Raw genomic sequence first — 20977 nt, 5'->3', positions numbered from 1 at the left:
GAGATAAGATTTAGTATTAAATAACCTGCTTTTACCATTAAATCTATGAAACAGTCTGCCTTTGTAGAAATAGTATGCTGTTGGACAATCAGCTCTGAGAACCGGGTGATTTTTTTTTTCAATGTAAAAGTATATTTTTGAATCACAAGATTAGTATTTTACTCAAACAATTAAAAATTATAAACAATATAAATAAATGATAAAATATTCAAAAATTAATATTTTGTAATATTATAAAATCTTTGAAGGCACGCACAGAAATTACTTGTCTTAAAATTGTCCTACTTCAACTTGCCAGAAGAGGGACAGTTAATTGTATGTAGCTGGTGCCCTGAGCAGAGAAATCCCTTTGACGTTCAAAACTGGTTTTAAAACATGCATTTTTTCCCCTTATGGGTGTAACTTGGCTTGATTTTCAAAGAAATTTCAATTTATTTAAAAATTATTAGAGATTAATGTCCAGCAGTGCCTGACAGTTCCAACTGGGACCCACATTTGTTATCTCTTTGAACTTTTTCCTTAACCAATACTCTGTAACGTGGCAAAACCAATGAGGAAAACATGAACAAAAATCCCACCAAAATTTTGGAAAGGAAATACAGACACATAAACACTGAGAGAAATGGATTAAGACTCTTTAAATCCTTAAAATGGCATATATGTCTAAATAGCCAGTGAAATTTTTTTATTATCATTTATGTTTTCTTTTCTTTTTTTATACTCCACGTTCATGTACCATACATCCAGACCCCTGTCTCCATGAGGATGTCCACACCCCACCCACCTTGCCAGATTTCTAAACTTCCTGGGGCCTCCAGTCTCTTGAGGGTTAGGTGAATCTTCTCTGACTGAACCCAGACAAGGCCGTCCTCTGCTGTATATGTGTCGCAGATCTCATATCAGCTGGCATATGCTGCCTGGTTGGTGATCCAGTGTCTGAGATCTCAGGGGTCCAGGTTGAGACTACCGATCTCCTACAGGGTCTCCCTCCTCCTCAGCTTCTTCCATCATTTCTCTAATTCAACCACAGAGGTCAGCAGCTTCTGTTCATTGGTTGGGTGCACATATCTGCATCTGACTCTTTCGGCTGCTTGTTGGGTCTTTCGGGAGACAGTCATGAGAGCTCCCTTTTTGTGAATACCCCATAGCCTGAGTAGTGTCAGGACTTGGGGCCTCCCCAAGAGCTGGATCCCACTTTGAACCTGTCACTGAAGCTCCTTTTCCTCAGACTCTTCTCCATTTTCATCCCTGCAGTTCTTTCAGACAGGAACAATTCTGGATCAGAGTATTGACTGTGGGATAGCAACCCCATCCCACACTTGATGCCCTGTCTTTCTCCTGCTGGTGGACTCTATAAGTTCCCTCTTCCCACTGTAGGGCCTTTCATCTAGAGTCCCCCCTTTTGAGTCCTGAGAGTCTCTCCCTCCCAGGTCTCTGATACATTCTGGAGGGTCTTCCCAACCTCCTTCTTCCCAAGTCTGCATGTTTCCCTTCCCTCTGCTGGCCCTTAGGTCCTAAGATCTTTTCCCATACCCAATACAAGATAATGTCCCTCTCTCCACACTCCATCCCCCATCCCTATAGGTTCCTCCTTCCCCTCTTGTGGTTGCTTTCTTCTCTCTCCCAAATGGGACTGAGGTGACCACACTTGATCCCTTCAGCTTATTGACTTTTTGAGTTCCGTGGACTGTATCTTGGGTATTCTGTACTTTTCTGGCTAATATCCACTTATTAGTGAGTACATACCATGCATGTCCTTTGGGGTTTGAGTTACCTCACTCAGGATGATATTTTCTAGTTCCACCCATTTGCCTGCAAAACTCAGGATGTCCTCATTCTTAATAGCTGAGTAGTATTTCATTGTGTAAATGAACCACATTTTATGTGTCCATTATTCTGTCGTGGGGCATCTGGGTTGTTTCCAGCTTCTGGCTATCACAAATAAGGCTGCTATGAACATAGTGGAACATGTAGCCCTGTGGCATGGTGGGGCATGGCATCTTTCGGTAAATTCCCAAGAGTGATATTTCTGGGTCTTAGGTAGATCAATTTCCAATTTTCTGAGGATCCTCCAAATTGATTTCCAGAGTGGTTGTACCAGTTTGCAATCACACCAGAAATGGAGGAGTGTTGTTTCAAAAGAGAAAGAAAAATGGGACTCAAGTAGGAGTCTTTTTATAGTATTGCCCAATTACTTCTCATTCATATTTTTCTAATCTCTACTAGTTGTACTATGGAACAGCTGGAAGCCTCAACCAGAGAACATGGGTTCATGGGCGATTTTCAATTTTGTCTTTCACCATCCATTTTCTTATCACATGCTTTTTACTCTCCCCCTTCCCACATTCAGAGACTCTTTGTTCCTTCTCACAGGTCCTTTTCCAGCTCTGACACACAAAGCTAGAAACTAAGATCAGCATAGAAAAGAAGCCAAGGTGTATGTATCTTTCTGAGCCTGGGTTACATTACTTTACAATATTTCCCAGATTCAACCTCTTTTATCTACAAAAATTCTATATACTTGAGGACTGATAAAATTCTATTACACTCATGTGCCATATTTTTGTTATCCATTTATCAGATGATTCACATCTAGGCTGATTCCATGTTCTTGTTATTCTGCATAGAGCAGGAAAAGACACAGGTGGGTTTGTATGGCAAGTAATAGATCCTGTTGTCTGATTTCCATGGTGTGGTCTACCTGGGTCTTATGGGAGGTTTGTCTTTAAGTTTTGAGAGCCCTCCAGACTAATTTCCATATTTTCTTTCATATCCTTACCAACCTTTGTTGCCATTTGTCCCCTTGATGATGGCCATGGGAAAGGGGATGAGATAGAGTTTCAATGTAGTCATAATTTGCAATTCTCCAATGGTTAATGACACTGAACACTTCTTAAAGTGTCAGTTAATCATTTGTACATCCATCTTTCTTTCTTTCCTTTCCTCTTTCCTTCTTTCCTTCCTTCTCTTCCTCCTTCTCCTCCTTTTTCTTTTTGTAAGGGGACTAATCTGTACTTTCTTTTGAGAATTCTCTGTTTATTTCCCAAGTCCACGATTTATCCAATGGTTTTCCTTCAGGGTGTTTAGTTTCTTAAATTTACTGTACATTCTAGAAGCCAACCCTTTGTCGGGTGTGTAAAAAAGCAAAGAACTGTTTCCGATCTGTAGAAGGCCGCTTCACCTGATCGACACTTTTCTTTGCTGTTTGGGAACTTTAAATTTGTTGAATATTGTCATCATTTTCTGAGTAACTGGAGTATAGTTCACGAAGTCCTCATCTGGGCCTGTATCTTGAATTGTGTTTCCCACTTTTGTAGTGGTATTTTCAGAGCTTTGTGTCTTATGCAAAGATTCTTGCTCTATTTGGAGCTAGTTTTTAAGCAGGGTGAGAAGTAAGAATCCAGTTCCACTCTTCTACAACTTGAAAAATTACTTTTCCCAGCCCATTTGTTGAAGATTCTGTATTGTCTTCAATGTGTATTCTTCACATCTTTGTTTAACAAAAAACAGGTAGTCGTAGTTGTATGGACTTTCTATCAGAGTATTCCATTCTATCACTGATTTATGTGTCTGGTGTTTTGTTTTGACTTCTTTTTTCTTTCTTTTTCTTTTTTTCTCGTGCTTCTTTGTTTTTATTATCACTGTGCTGACCTGTAACCTACAATCAGTGATACCCCAGCATTATTCACCTTGTTGGTGTTGCTTTGACAATCCAGTGTCTCTTATATACCAATATAAATTTTAAAACTGATTTTTTCTAAATATTTTTATTTATTTTCTTCATTTCTAAAGAATGAACTGGAATTCATTTTATTGGGATTGGGTTAAGTTTATAGATTACTTATATATAAGATGGTGGCTCTCACAATTCTCCCAAGTCCACAAGCACAAGAGGTTTTTCTATCATCTAGTGTCTCTTTAAAATCTTTAGTCTTAGGGTTTTATTGCTGTGAAGAGACACTATGACCAATATAACTCTTATAAAGTAAAACATTTCACTGGGGTTGACTTACTATGCAGAGTTTTAGTCCATTATCATCACGGCAAGAAACATGAGTGGACAAAGAGATGAGAGTCCCACATTGTAATCGCAGCAGGAAGAGAACTGGGACACATTCTCCAACAATGCCACCACACCTTTTTTGCCAGGCAGTGGTGTAGTACACATTTAATCCAAGCCTTGGAAGTCAGAGACAAGTAGATCTCTGTGAATTCAAGGTGAGCCTGTTCTACAGAGCAAGTTCCAAGACAGTTAAAAATAAACACAGAGAAACCCTTTCTCAAAAAAACAATTTTTTTTTAAATTTAAATTTTCAGAGGCCATCCAGAGACTGCCCTACCTGGGGATCCATCCCATATGCAGCCACCAAATCTAGACAATATTGCTGATGCCAAGAAGTGCTTGCTGACAGGAGCCTGATTGGGATGTCTCCTGAGAGGCTCTGCCAGAACCTTACTGATTCAGGTGAGGATGCTTGTAGCTAACCATCAGACTGAACAAGGGACCCCAATGGAGGAGTTACAGAAAGGACTGAAGGAGCTGAATCAACCAACCAGACCTCCCAGAGCTCCCAGGGACTAAACCACCAACCAAGAGTTGACATAGAGCAACCCATGGCTCCAGTTGCATATGTTACAGAGGATAGTATTGTCTGGAATCAATAGGAGGAGAAGGCCTGGTCCTGTGAAGGCTCATCTCTCCAGTGTAGCGGAATGCCAAGGTGATGAGGTAGGAGTTGGTGGGTGGGAGTGAGAGCATCTTCATAGAAGCAGGCAGAGGGAGGAGAGGGAATGGGAGGTGAGGAAGGGAATAACATTTGAAATGTAAATACATAAAATACCCAATAAAAATAAATTTTTTAAATTTTTCAGGGGACCAGAGAGATGGCTTCAGTGGTTAAAGGCACTGGCTGGTCTTCTAGAGGACCAAGGTTCAATTCGCAACACCTACATAGGATCTCATAGCTGTCTGTAACTCCAGTTCTGGGAGATCCCAGACAGATATGCGGACAAAACACCAATGCACATAAATTAAAAATAATTCCAGCATCTCTGGAATGAAGTCAATTTTTTAAATTTTATTTTTCTTGGATATTTTATGTATTTACATTTCAAATGTTATCCCCCTTCTCCCCTCTCCCATACCCTTTCTGCCCGCCCCCTGCTTCTATGAGGAAGCGCCCACCCACCCACTCCCAATGTCAAATTGATCATGAAGAATAATCTTTTCCATGTGTTCTTGAATTGATGCACATAAAAATGTAAATTTCAAATAAAATAAAACAATAAAATCCTTTTCTCAATCTCTCAAAGTTTTCATAATAAGAGTCTTTTAGGTCTTTGTTTATGTTTACTCCAGAATACATTAGGGTACTTTGAATGGAATTGTTTCACTGAGTTTTTTCCTCAGAATGTTTGTCATTGCTATATGAGAAAGACTTATTCTGTATGTTTAGTACTCTAGTACTTTTCTGAAAGTGTTTAACAGTTCTATGGTTTTCTTGTGGATTCTTTGGGATCTGTGACATATAGAAGCATGTCATTTGCAAACGGAAATATTTTAACATCTTCCTTTTTTACTTTCCCTTTGATTTTCAGGACATGGTTTCTCTGTGTAGCCCTGGCTATCCTGGAACTCACTCTGTAGACCAAGCTAGCCTTAAACTCAAAGATGTCCCTCCCCTGCATATGCCACCATTGTGTAGCTAGACTTCTTTCTTTCTTGTTGTACCCATTTTATTGTTGTCTTATTGTTTTAGCTAAGATTCACAATTTATCTAAATAATAATGAAGAAAGGGGATATTCTTGTCTAGTTCTTGATTTTAGTGGCAGTTCTTTTGTTTTTCTTCATTTAATATTTTATTGTAAAGGTTTGTCGTATGTAGGCGTGTTATGTCAAGATATGTTCTTTCTATTTTGAGTTTCTTCAGAACATATATGAAGGAATTGGAGTTTGACAAAAGCCTTTTCTGCACCTATCAAGATGACAATGTGATTTCTGTCATTGAGCCCATTGCTTTTATCATATATTTATTGGTTTACATATCTTGAGCCATCTTTGCATCTCTGGAATGAAGTCAAACTTTTTAAATTTTATTTTTCTTGGATATTTTATGTATTTACATTTCAAATGTTATTCCCCTTCTCCCCTCTCCCATACCCTTCTGCCTCCCCTGCTACTATGAGGCACCCACCCCCCACCCACCCACTACCACAATGTCAAATTGATCATGATCTTTTCCATGTGTTCTTGAATTAAGTTGTAATATTTTGAGAATTTTTACTATGTGTTTATCAGAGAGCTTGGTGTATACTATTTCCTTCCTTTGTTTTAATTACTTTTATAGTCCCATCATTGCCCCCGTCCCAGTCCACTCTCCCACAGTTCCTCATCCCATTCCTCCTCCCCACTACCCAGAAGCGGATGCCCCCCACCCCCCCAGAGCCAGACCTCCCCACTCCCTGGAGCCTCAAGTCTCTCCGGGGTTAGGCACATCTTCTCCCACTGACCAGACCATGTAGTCCTCTGCTGTGTATGTGTTGGAGGCCTCGGACTAGTTTCTGCATGCTGCCTGGTTGGTGGCTCAGTGTCTGAGAAATCTCTTTCCTTCTTTATTTGGTTTTGGTATCAAGATAGTTACATTATAAAAAGAGTTTCACAATGTTCCTTCCTTTCTTGTTTTATGGAACAGTTTGATATGTATTGTTTTTATTTCTTTTTTGAATTTCTAATAAAATTTGCCATTGAATCTATCTGGACATTTTAGCTAGGAGATTGTAAATCACTGCTTCAATTGCATAGCTTACTTAAGGTTTACTTTTATTTTACATGCATGGGTGTTTTTACTGCATGTATGTCTGTACACCACATGCGTGAATGTATTATCCACTGGGAACATAAGAGGGCATCGGATCCCCTAGTACTGTGGTTAGAGACGATTGTTAGCCATCATGTGAGTCGGGAGTTGAACCCAGGTCCTGTGAAAGAACAGCCAATGCTCTTAACCACTTAACCTCTTTGTCAGCCCTGCTCTCATCATTTTTTATGGATCTGTTGAAAGCCATCAGAATGTATAGAATGACAAAATGCCTACCTCCAAGATCACCTACTTTCACATGCTAAAAACCACTAGAATTAATAAAACTTAGAGAGAATCTATCCTGTATGCTAAAATATTCTGGAACAAGACTCACAGGAGTGTTTTGGTTTTTGCAAATCTTAGAGTCCCACCTTTAAAATTACAAAGTTACATATAGGAACTATCATATGCTTGTCCCTTGTTTGAGGAGTGGCCACTCTTAAGTTTTCTCACTTCAGATGAACTGGCCTTCCCTTGGCTCCATCCCCCTAGTTTTCCTAGTGTAGTATCAAGTGTATCATCAATCCACATGTGTTGCTGGATCTGAGTTTTGGCTCCTTGTACTCAAAAGCCAATATTTGGAAGCTGAGACTTGATTGAAAGGAAATAAGCTTTATTCAAGGATTTGTATCTTAAGAATTTGGAGGAAATATCATCTTCAGCTCCATTTGAGGGACTCCAATACCTGAATGGGTTTTTATAGGCAGACAAAGGCGATACCCCAAGACAATATCCAGGAAGCTAAACACTGAGTGATACCTTTGTCCTATCGACATGTGTCTATGTCCTTTTCAATCTTGTCAGAACAGTATAAGCAACCTTGACTTCTGGTATTCCTTTGAAATCTAAACTTCAAAAAAAAATACATCTTTTGTTAATTGACACACAAGATTAAATAACAGTAAGTATTACAATTCTGTTCTTATTTGATGTTTACCAACTGTACTAGGTGCAGTAAATCTGAAAAAAAAATGGGCTATTGAACATTTACCATCTATAAAATTGTAAAAATGGGATAATAAATACCAAATGAGGCCTATGTGTGTAGGTCAATGGTCAAGAAATTGCCTGTCCTCTGAGAGGAAACACAGCAGCTAACTGAAACAGATGCAGAAATCCACAGCCAAACAGACAAACTGAGGGACTCTTGTGGAAGAGTTAGAAAAAAGATTAAGGAAGCCAGGAGGTGGGGGGATAGTGACCCCACAAAAAGACCAATGGAGACAACTAACCTGGATCCTTTGAGGCTCCCAGAGGCTGAACCACCAAGCAAAGACCATACATGAGCTGGACATAGACCACACACACATACAGCAAATGTGCAGTTCGGTCTTCATTCAGGTACCACAGTAACTGGAGTTGGGGCTCTCCTTGATTCTGTTGCCTGCCTATGGGTCCTGTTCTTCTCACTGGGCTGCCTCAGTGGGAGAGGATATTCCTAGTTCTTTAGTGACTTGATGTGTCAGGGTGGGTTGGTACCCAAGGGGCCTTCCCCTTCTCAGAGGAAAAGGGGAGAGGGTACAGGTAGGAGCTCTATAAGGTTGGTACTGGGAGGAGGGGGACTATGATCAGGATATTTAATTAATTAACTAATTAATTAATTATTGAAAGAAAGAATAGCAAAAAAGAAGGGAAAGGAAACAAACAAAAAATTAAAATTTTTGATTATCCCAGTAGAGTGATATACACTTTTAATCCTAGCATTCAGGAGACAGGGCAGGGAAATGGATCTCTGTGAGTCCCAGGATGCCTACAAATTGAGGCCCTGTCTCAAAATAAAACACAAGAGAAAAGGAAAGGGAAAGGAAAGGGAAGGAAGGGAAGGAAGGGAAGGGAAGGAAGGAAGGGAAGGGAAGGGAAGGGAAGGGAAAGGAAAGGAAAAAGGAAAGGAAAGGAAAGGAAAAAGGAAAGGAAAGGAAAGGAAAGGAAAAGGGAAAGGAAAGGAAAAAGGAAAGGAAAGGAAAGGAAAGGAAAGGAAAGGAAAGGAAAGAAAAAGACATTGTATAATATGCAAAATCACTAGTTTTGATCTCTGGCACCACAAACAAAACTATGTTCATGTACATAATGATAATATATTTGTCATATTATGAAAACTTTAAATATGTAAGAAAGCAAATAACCAACACTTGTATCTTTAATAACTCTGTCCTCCAGTTTCCCAGCTGTCCATGCCACAATCCCATCGTTCTGAATGTACTGCTCCTGTTTATACTCTATCTGGTTGGAATAATAATCAACATGGTCAAAAATCAGACCAGAGTATGGAGGGCTGATGGTGGCTTTGAGACAGGATCATTTCATCCTGTCAGTAAACTTTCTTCTCAAGCAGATAGGGATATTTTACGCTTCATGGATAATGCAGTCTCTGCTGAATAGTTTGTCTGTTTTGTTTGTGCTTTTGTTTTGTTTTGTTTTGTTTTGTTTTTTTGTCATGATTGAAATAAGATTCCAGGCTTTGCATGTATCAGACACTATAATACTGAGCTATATCCCCAACCACATTACTGCTGTTTTTAATAATCCTGACCCAAAGACCATCATTCAATTAAAGTGATGACTTTATTCAGATTATTGTTCTAGTTAGTGTTTGTTAAAGATAAAGAAACTCAAGAAAAAAGTGTGCCAGCAGCAAACCACTGAACTGAGAACGGGACCCCCGTTGAAGGAATCAGAGAAAGAACTGGAAGAGCTTGAAGGGGCTCGAGACCCCATATGTACAACAATGCCAAGCAACCAGAGCTTCCAGGGACTAAGCCACTACCTAAAGACTATACATGGAGTGACCCTGGACTCTGACCTCATAGGTAGCAATGAATATCCTAGTAAGATCACCAGTGGAAGGGGAAGCCCTGGGTCCTGCTAAGACTGAACCCCCAGTGAACTAGATTGTTGGGGGGAGGGTGGCAATGGAAGAAGGATGGGGAGGGAAACACCCATAAGGAAGGGGGGAGGAAGGGATGTTTGCCGAAACAGGGAAAGGAATAACACTGGAAATGTACATAAGAAATACTCAAGTTAATAAAAAAAAAAGAAAAAAAAAGTGTAAGGAACTTGTGTTTGGGAATGAGTCCTTCTTGAGATGTATGAGAGTTTTAAGGATAGCTTTGATGATATTTTACATGAATAATGTGCTAGGCCATGGTGGTCACCTTATGTGAAAATATGCTCAGCCATGGTAGTCATCTACATCAACCTCAGAAAACTAAGGAACAGAGTTGTTGTTTTGTTGTTGTTGTTGCTGCTGCTGCTGTTGCTGCTGCTGCTTTTGCTGCTGCTGTTGCTGCTGCTGCTGCTGCTGCTGTTGTCATTGTTAAGAGTTGCTTTTGTCTCTAGAACAGTAAGACCCACATCAAGTTCATTCAACATCATCATGCTGACCAGACTTGTCTCTCATGAGTATTCTTTACCCTGCTCCATTCCAGAAAATATCTAAATTAATAGTAGATCATACTTTACTGATAGCCTCCTACTTTGTCAGCTCTGTCTGGGTAGTAAATACAAGTAACCCTATTATCCAATGAGATTTGTCATGTCCCATTGTGATGTCAAGTATACCCCTTATTTAATCTCCACAAAACCTCCTGAAGGAGGCATTATTGCAATTTCCATTTTAGAAGCTTTCTTCTTTTTGATTTAAAAAGAAAGGGAGGAAAGAGGAGATATTTAGGAACACGTAGCTGGATAAGGACAGGACTCTTAACCAAGTGTCTTTAGCCCTTAAGACAGGTCTCCTAAGCCCTGTGTAGTATGTACCTTCCAGGCCTCTTTATCATGGTTTGATGAATCGATTTTCTTAGCTCCATTTCTTTTCAGCCCAAAATATGTCTAGAACGTTGGGGAGGCTCCCATACATAAGCAGCTTCAAGATCAGAGAAGGGCTTCAGTTTAAAAACATTGCTCTTTATGTCTTTAAACAAGCACAAATTTGGTATATGATACATTTACTCAGTTACTAAATTCAGAGTGGTGTGTGATGCAACTCCAAAAGCACTCTAATTCGTGCCAAGGCATCTTGAGCTGGATCCGGGTTTGCAGACAACTTAAGACAATATTTATAAGCATTATTTGTAGGAAAACACTGCCCTCAGCAAGTTATAAAATGTTATCAGTGTTAGATTCTAGTCATGTTTCTTAGAAGGACTTTCTCCGTCAGAGCTGAAATGCTGTACTTGACACAGCACAAAGTCATAGCAGCTTTGAGTGTGAGGAGAACTGAGTATGGTTATGCCTAAGATTTTTTTTTATTTCTGATACTGGCCAATGGAAAAGGGTGCCCTGGAAGTAAGGATGAAAGCACAACTGACTGATTGGATATAGCCCCTGTAAAGCATCTATAAAAATAGCACACCCAAGCCAAGAATTTTAAAAAATGCAGTTTCAGGGGTTACACCAGACAGAAAGTTGCATCAGGGTCTATATTTTAACAGGAAACCAGTACAGTGTATGTTATACTCAAGCCTTTGGTTCCGAGTCTCAAATACCAGCCCAAGCTCACAAGAAGGTAGGAAGATGGAATTTTAAAGAAAATAAGAATCCCATAGAAAGCAGGATTATCAACATACGCAGGTCTGAAAGGGACTGACGGGAGACAGGAACAGCATCAAGACTCTGCATTTTTCAATTTTGCCTTTCTGGCTTTCTCCTCACTTCCTCACTGGTTTCTTGGCTTCCAAATCTTTGTACCTACCTTCTGCTTTCTGAATATACAAGGGCTGTTGTACTCTTGAACTCAAGGACAAATGTGATCACATGTACAAAACTAGCACAAGATTTGGGCTTGTCAATATCCTGTTGTAGAGTATTGAGCTCAGGAGGCCCAGCTGCTCTCTGAGGCTTGGTAGGTAATTGATAGTTACTAAGAGAAAGAAAGGTTCTCCTCAATGGTCTGTCCACCGGCAAGGTATCCATGCCAGTGAAATTCGTTGGGTCACCATTTAAGAAGCATGTAATAGAAAGACTATCAGTTAGGAAAAGAGATCAGTGAGAACAAGAGAGGGTAATGGTAGTATGATCAAAATACATCATACACTTGTGTGAAATGTCATAATGTTGTATGACTTCCTGAGGAGACACACATACACACACACACACACACACCAAACATACAACTTTCTCCCTGCCTCTCTCTCTCTCTCTACATATATATATCACATATCACACATACAGCACACACACACACACACACACACACACACACACACCACTTAGCCCAGGAAGAAACCAGACCAAAGTAACAACTTCTACACCAGACCAAAGTAACAACTCCTGGTAAGAGGTCTGTGGCTAGAGTTCCATGGCCAGGGTATGGTAAGTATCATTGTCAACCTGAATGTTTTTCAAAAAAACAACGAGAATAAAGTGTCATGACACAAATGTAGCCATGCCAGGGACTTTGGGTGCCACCTTGAACTCAATTTCTTCCATTTTCCACATCTCATTCTTGGAATCCTACCTGGTCTCTTCCACGGATGTCTCTTGGATCCACTGCTCCTCTCCAGGCCCTGCCCCCTCATCATAATCACAGTCTCTTTCACCTGGATTACCAAACCCTCTGTAGGTCTCTCAACTTTCTCTGCCCCCAGACTCACTGCTTCCAGTCCTTTCTCCACTCGGTAGCTGGAAGTATCTTCCTAGAAGTTCCTATTTGAATATAACCAGGACGTGTTCAACAGTTCTACTTAGAACTGTTCAGTGGCTCCCTCGGCATTTAAAGACAAGCTTTCTTCATGTGGCTGAAAGAGGCACTACAGAATGTAACTTCTAGACACAATGTAACCAGAGCAACCATGAATTCATAGCATCTATGATTACTTGAATTGAGCCTGCCCCTGACAGGTCCTCCTAACATCTACCTGTGTACCTTAAGTATATTACTGTACCTCTCTTGCTTTCAGACAGAAACCTTTCCAATCTTCTATCAACATCTAACTTCACCTTCTGGAAATAACTCAAGAGTGAGGTTGGGCACATAGGACTTCACTCCTTAGCGCTGGATTACAGGCTGCTGATGGACTCTGGGAAAGGAGGAAGCACCTACCATCTCCAGTTGTGTATCTGCCAAAGATTAGTTGGGAAGAGGGGACATATACATGGGAGGGAAGCAAGTGAGAGAAAGTAGGGATAAGGTCAGTCAGAATGCATTATACACAGGCATAAAATTGTCAAAGAACAAATGTAATTTTAAAAAGTGTTTTTACAAAGACTGTGACTTCAGATTATGGTGCTGCTTTCAGTCGTGTGGCCTTAGGAGTATAGCAGGGGTGTAAATACTTTTTCTCCTGAAGGAAGATCATTTCAAGTGGATGCCATTGAGGCTATCAAGCTTGGTTCTATGGCCATTGGCATCCAGACATCAGAAGGTGTACGTCCAACTGTACACCTTTACCTCCCCGCTAATGGAGCCTAGCGGCATTGAGAAAATTGTAGAGATTGATGCTCATGTAGGTTGTGCCATGAATGGGCTCATTGCTGATGCTAAAACTTTAATGACTAAAACCAGAGTGGAGACACAGAAACACTGGTTCACCTATAATGAGACAATGGCAGTTGAGAGTGTGACCTAGGCTGTGTCCAATAAGACGTTGCAGTTTGGAGAAGAGGATGCAGATCGAGGGGTCACATCTTGTTCCTTTGGAGTAGCATTGTTGTTTGGAGGAGCTGGTGAGAAAGGATCCCAATTGTTTCACATGGACCCATCTGGGTCCTTTGTATAGTGATGGTCGTGCAATTAACTCTGCTTCAGAAGTTCCCAGACCTCCTTGCAAGAAGTTTACCACAAGTCTATGACTCTGACGGGAGCCATCAAGTCTTCACTCATCATCCACAAGTGTGCCGTAGAGGAGTAGTTAACACAACTAACATTGAGCTAGTCACAGTGCAGCCTGGTCAGATTTTCCATATGTTCACAAAGGAAGAACTGGAGGAAGTAATGAAGGACATGTAAGGGGGGACCATCCTCAGACTTCTGTGGGACAATTTCAGTTCTAAGTGCCCTTAGACTTTATTTCCAGTTCTTATATCATGGAAAATATGCAGTGTACATGTGTGTGTGTGTGTGTGTGTGTGTGTGTGTTTATGATGTCTGTACATAGCAGCAATTTTGAAATAAAAAATCTGAAAAATTAAAAAGAAAAAGAACTATGACTTCTATAGTCCCTCACTCTCCCACGCAGCCTGCCTATCACACAATCTCCGTTTAGATTAATGAATATGCCCTGCTGTCTGTCACCCCTGGGAGAACACAAAGTCAATACCTCATTCCACTTTTACCATTCATATATTTTTGTTTTCTGTTGTCAACATATCATAATTGAGAAAACTTCCCCAAATCCCTAATCCAGAATTGAATGTTTTTCCTGTAGGTTTCCATAGTGGCCCACACTTCCTATGGCACCATATGCAATATGACTGACTATTCATCCACCATCTTGCTACAAGGCTGTGTCCTGTAAAATTCCAGGTTTATCTGAACTGTAGACTTATATCTAGTGTCTATGACAGACAAGGTCATAAATAGATATTTATTGCACAAATACCCTAAAATATATTTGTGTATCTTTCTTGCCCTGAGACAGAAATCTTCCCAATCTTGTATCAGCATCTAACCTCACCTTCTCAAAATAACTCCCTGCTTCTCTGTATCTTCCAAGGGTGAGTGTTTTCCATAAGAAAATTAACATGGCCACTGCAAAAATGGTCCTACCACAGCTAGAGGAAAGCAGAGAGGAAACTCACTTACTCTACTCTCATGCTTCTTCCCAGAGCTTCCCTGACAGACCATACTGTAAGACTCCATTTTGAGGCACACCTTAGATACTCCCTAGACAACAGTTCTCCTGAAAACAAGGAATGGCTCTGGTCTTAAGACCACCTCTCAAGTCGTAGAAAAGCCCCAAAGTCTCAGAAGTAGGCCTGACGGCAGAATGGTAGACTCACACTGTGCTGGAAATCCATAAGCTTTTGATGGTACCCAACCTGGCTCTGAAGTCTTCTAGTCAGGGAAATCAAGATGCAAGATATGTGTCTCACCTTAGGTCATAAACCATCAAAATAAAGACCAAAAAAAAAGCTCAGAATTCACAACTTCTTCCTCTTTTCACTGTACCAAGAATTCACCTAAAGTAAAACATATTGATATAACTGTATTGCTCAAAAAACTCTGAATACCCAAGCTCCACATATCCATGAGGCATGAGTAGCCCAGTGCAGAATACAGATTCCTGTTGTCCTTATGGATAGAGAGTTCAGCTTTCCCTGACCTCTGCTTTGCAAGCAAATTAGTTCTTTAAAAAAAAAATTCTGATTGACAGAAACATCTTGCTGAAAGGTAATACAATTAGGGCCCGCCCTTGAAAGCAATTTAGGACTGATTCTAACAAATTAACCTTTCTGGACAAATTGACAGGTCACCTCAGGAAAAGCACAAGTAAGCCTGTCTTCTTAAAACTGAATCCTAGCAAACAGAATTGGATGCTGCTTTCCACAAATATCTCCCTTTGCTTTGGTAGCATATTGGCTAACTGTCAGTAAAAATGAAGCATCTAATTTCTTAAATCTTCATCATCAATTGCTTCATCCCAGATTCTGGTGAGTAGCATTTCTACTTCCAGAGGTATTTGAGGGGTCCAAATAGCTTGTATTATTTTGCTTAGAACTTTCCATTTTCTCTATAATTGACAAAAAAGTGAATTCAATTTGACAGCAACAGATTAAACATATCTAGAATGTGCTCATTTGCACATAGAACTTAGCACATAGTACCTGGTGAGCCCCATAATTCAGTGGTGCATATAAATGAGCCAGTACATCTGCCTACACATAAAGTAGTTTTCCCAAAAAATAATCAATATGGATATCCATTTATGTGTTCAGTCATGTAGTATTTTATTTAGTATCAGATGTTGTCTAAGGGTTTCTATTTGCCAGTAACTTATTAAGCATTTCTAGAATGTACTCAAATTTGTACATGAACTTACCACATAGTATCTAGTGATCCAAATAATTCACCATGATCTGCCAAGAGACACCATGACCACAGCAATTCATATAAAGGAAAGCATTTAACTGGAACTGGCTTATAGTTCAGAAGTTTGGTCTGTTATCATGGTGGGGAGCATGGTGGTATGCAGACTACATGGTGCTGGAGAGTAGCTGAGAGTTCTACATCCCAATCCTCAAGCAGCAAGAACAGAAGCACTGGGCCTGGCTTGAGTATCTGACACCTCAAAGCACCTCCCTCCCCACATACCCAGTGACAGTCTTCTTCCAACAAAGCCACATCTACTCCAACAAGGCCACACTTCCTAATACTGCCACTCCCTTGTGACCAAGTGTGCAAATCAATATGCCTATGGGGTCATTTTTATTCAAACCACCACAGGTACATACTCTATCCTCCAGTGCTAATGACAGAAATTGAAGGAAAGTCCTGATCCTTACATCAGCAAGGGAGAGCCAATAGTTACTGCTAGACGCAGTAGTCTTCTTGTATCACCATGGTGACACCTCCATACTAGTCCAGAGCAGCTGAGAGAAGAATCTCTTATTCTAGATTGAAGTATTGGTTCACTCTGTGCAAAAGATGCTACAGCTAGATCTAGCCAGTGAGAGTAAAAATGAAAACAAAAGGAGCTATAACATATATTTTTACATAGTTCTATTTCAACTTTTCTTTCTTCCTTCTCTTAGCTCCAACTACAAAATTTACCATCTATTTCACTTGGCCTTGAATAAAAACAAACAGCTATCATTTATTATCCAGACAGGCACTGCACTGTGTTCCTGATGGGGTGGTGTATTACATCTTAATGGGAACTGCTAGGTCATGTCATTCTCTTCGTGTCACACATAAGGAACAGAGCCAACAAGAGGCACAAAGACTTTGGACCCAGAAAGTGCACAGGATAGAGGCCAATGGCCCTACCCTCATTATTTTCACAAACTAATACACTGTCATTTCTTTGGCTGACAACAAGGTTATGCTGTCCCACTCCCTTCTTGCTCCCCATAAAGCCTTTTCATTCTAAAGAAAAGTACCAGACTTCTGCAATGACAGTAGGTGATGAGAGAGGAGAAGACAGTTAGAAACACCAAGTACCATCCATCTACAGTTACTTACACAAGACCTGCAGGAAATGACATCAGGTAAAAATTCCAACTGAAAAGATGTTTCAGTTGTTAAGAAAGCTTGCTGCCCTTGCAGAGGACACGAACGGTTCTCAGTACTTATGTTGGGAAGCTCACAACTGCCTACAACTCCAGCTCCAGAGGATCTAACACCTCCTTCTGACTGCCATGGTTCCTGTATGCATGTATATATATACACATATACAGATATAAACACAGAAATAAAAATCCAGGATGGTTTAAGGCTCAGAGACCATAGCAAAAGAAGAGGCAGAAATGTTGTAAGAGCCAGAGAATTAGGGAGGTTTTTCTGTGAAATTGTGTCTCTTAGGAATTCCAGAAGCTACACCAGTAACTCTAACCAACATGACTGCCTAAACATGAGCTGAACAAAATGAGACATACTAAAGAGAACAAGGAGAAGCCTGGAAGGTCTCAACTCTACCCAAAAGGAAACCTGAAAACAACTAAATAATGTTGAAAATGGGAAAAATAGTCTTTCTGAGCGAAGAGTACAGCAATTGGTTAACCAATACCAAATGGTTGGCCATGAAATCATATAGAGAAATATGATTTTAGACTCAGAAGATTGTACTTATATATTTAGGAATGTACAAATATATATGAATATACAAATGTTATAAGGATATGTATATTATAATTAATAGAAAGAAAACCGTGAATTGGGGAAAAAGAAAGTAGAAGTATATGGAAGGGTTTGGAAGGTGAGAAGAGAAGAAGGTGATGGTAAAATTATGTTAAAAGAAACATATTTTAATTCCAGCATGGAACAGAGTAGGACTCCTGATGCTGCACCCTTAGCTAGAGAGCGTTTGGCAGTTGGTGGATGTTAAAGGAGAGTCATGTTTCTTTGGGCAGTTGGCCATTGGTAAGTTGCTCATACCCAAGTGGATGCCCTCACACTCATTTGTATATGGGAAACTCCAATTGAACTCAGTGTGTTATTTTTAAAAAATCGTAAAGGACATGAAGTTTGGATAAGATGTCCTAAAGATGTAGGGAAAGTTAGAAGGAGGAATTGGGGGTAAATATGGTCAAGATACATTTTAAGCACGCAGCAGAGACTGAAGGAAAGGCCATCTAGAGACTGTCCCACCTAGAGATCCTTCCCATCTGCAGACACCAAACCCAGACACTATTGTTGATGCCAAGAAGCACTTGCTGACATGAGCCTAGTATAGGTGTCCCTTGAGAGGCTCTCCCAATACAGATGCAGATGCACACAGTCAAACATCAGACTGAGCATGGGAGCCACAATGAAGGAGTTAGGGGAAGGTCTGAAAGAGCTGGAGGAGTTTGCAACCCCATAGAAAGAACAACAACATCAACCAACCAGACCCCCAAATCTCCCAGGGACCAAACTACCAACCAAACATGGAGGGACCCATGCTCCAGGTGGACATGTAGAAGAGGATTTCCTTATCTGCCATCACTGGGAGGAGAGGCCCTTGGTCCTGTGGAGGCTCAATGACCCAGCTTAGGGGTATGCTAGGACATTAAGGCAGGAAGCAGGTGGCCAGGTGAGGGAGCACCCTCATAGAGGTAGTGGGAGGGTTAGGGGATAGGGGGCTTGTGGAAAAGAAACTGGGAAGGAGGATAACATTTGAAATATAAATAAACAAAATAAGCAATATAAAAAGAAAAAACATGAAATTTTCAAAGAGAAAAAACTCATCTGACTTTTATTTCAAAGAAGCAGGGAGATGAACACATTTAGTTTTGGATAAATATGCAAATGGATCACATAACAACCAACAAAGAAATGTCAAAATCTGCTCCTGACTCACCTGTACCCACTTGAGAGCTAAGTGTTGGCTCCAGACACTCTAGGATAAGCCCAGGCAGCTCAAGCAATTACTGCACACACATAGGTGGCATGAGTCATCCCAGCTCACAAATGATGAAGAGTCTTACATAACGCCTGCGTTTTTAAAGCACTTAATCCTCTTTCAAGAGGGATTTTTTTTTAAATCCCCACTGTATTTCTTCCCAAGAAAGAAGGATAGGTGCTACATGACCCATGCTAAAGTTGAAGAGACTCAGATCCATCAAAACATCACTCCATGTCCTATGATTAGCAAACAGTACAGCCTTGGTCTTAAGAGGAACTTCTACATAACTCCTCATCCCCTTGATGTCTTTCACGTTCCAAAATGTAATGAGTGCTCCCTCCTCTGAGAAGACCTCCTCCCAAAATGATTTTATCACTCTCACCTAAGTGCTCCCAAAACATTTTTCAGCTTAGTAAACCTCATCCACAGCCCTGTGTAGTGATTCTGCTTGGACAGACTTGTACTTTAGTATATATAGCACAGTGATTCTCAAACTGCAACATATAGGCCAAATCTGGCCCACTGTTTCTATGCCATCCTTGAGCTGATAATAATACATATTTTTAAAGAGATGTGAAAGACAAAGAATAAGAAAAAGAGTATATAACGATGTTTATATTTGGCTAACAAAACAAACACCATTCTCTTTGGCTCTTTCTAGAAAATGATTATTTAGGCTTAGAGAGTAGGGACCCAGTTTGAATGACTGTAAACTTACCTCTCCTCTAGATGCCTCATTATTAAACTGTAATCTGTCAACATATAGAAACAATAGGATTTGTAAACATGCCAGATGCTTTTCATTCCTCTGTGTTTCTTGTTCATGATGGTCCCTTTTCATTTTGCCTCATACTATAGGGTGTGTGTATGTGTGAGTGAGTGGGTGTGTGTGTGCATTTCTGTGTGTGTGTGTGTGTGTGTTGTGTATGTGTGTGTGTATGTCTGTGTGTTGTGTGTGTATTGTGTGTGTTATGTATGTGTGTGTGCATGTGTGTGTCTGTGTGTGTGTCTGTGTGTGTGCATGTGTGCATGTGTGTGTGTGCGTGTGTGTGTGTGTGTGTGAGCATGTGTGCATGTGTGTGTGCATGTGTGTTTATGTGTGTGTGTGTGTGTGTGTGTGTGTGTGTGTGTGTGTGTGCGTGTGGGTTGGGGATACATCCTGGTCCCATCTTCTTAAGTTTTGTTGGTACTTAGTTCATTTTGCTCTTCTTTTTTATCAAGATGCATATTATATGAAAAGAAATGCAATGATTTCACAAGTAAAGTTAAAGAAAATATGATCTTAATAAAAGAACTAGGGAGACAGCTAAGTCAGTAAAGAGTCTGTGGCACATGCGTGAGGAACTGAGTTTAGATCCCCGGCACCTATGTAAAAGCTGAGAGGCATGGAGAATGCTTACAATCCCATTGGTGTTAATGGGTGGAAACAGATCTCTAAAGTTCACCAGCCAATCAATCTAACCAATTGGCATGCTTTCAACTCACTGATAGATCCTGTCTCAAAACATCATATAGAGAAAGATACATGCTGCTCTCCATGGCACGCACGTGTACATGGACCAACATGTGCACAAACACAAACAAATGCTACAAATAATACACTATATACACATAGGAACAAGAAATACAATTTTTAAAAATGATAAATCTTATTATGATATATTACTTTTCCAATGTCACAGAAGTTCCTCCTCATTCTCTTCCAATTGTTCCCATCTATCGATCGGAAGCCAACAACAACACTTCTGCATTTTTGTCACAACAGATCACCTTCACCTCTCAGGAGAGTCATGTACATTGGCTAAAATGTTACAGTTTATTGGCTGGCCTTTTATTTCACTCAATATACTATCTTGGAAGGCTATTTAGGGTCCTTCTGGAGCTAACCCATACCAGTTTGCAAAAGCCAAGCATTACATATTGAGTAACTGTTCATCTGTTCAGATGTTCATTGAGTACATCTGAACACTGTTAAAAATAGCTAGGCAAATGACATAGTCAATAGGACAAATCAAAAACCTACAGATTGGAAAAGTCTTCACTAACCCCACATCCAATAGAAGGCTAATATCCAAAGTATATAAAGAACTCAAGAAGCTAGCCTCCAAAAAAACCAAACAACCCAATCAAAAAAA

At 40.2% G+C, this 20977-nt stretch overlaps 1 pseudogene; it reads left to right on the top strand.

Annotated features, from left to right (window-relative positions):
- Positions 1-11124: 11124 nt before the first annotated feature.
- On the top strand, positions 11125-13807 carry LOC116893060 (annotated as a pseudogene).
- The last annotated feature ends 7170 nt before the right edge of the window (positions 13808-20977 follow it).

The sequence above is a fragment of the Rattus rattus genome, chromosome 2, assembly GCF_011064425.1.
Source record: "Rattus rattus isolate New Zealand chromosome 2, Rrattus_CSIRO_v1, whole genome shotgun sequence".
NCBI classification, from domain to species: Eukaryota; Metazoa; Chordata; class Mammalia; order Rodentia; family Muridae; genus Rattus; species Rattus rattus.
The sequence above is the reverse complement of the archived record's forward strand: the minus strand, read 5'-3'. Positions and strand labels throughout refer to the sequence as shown.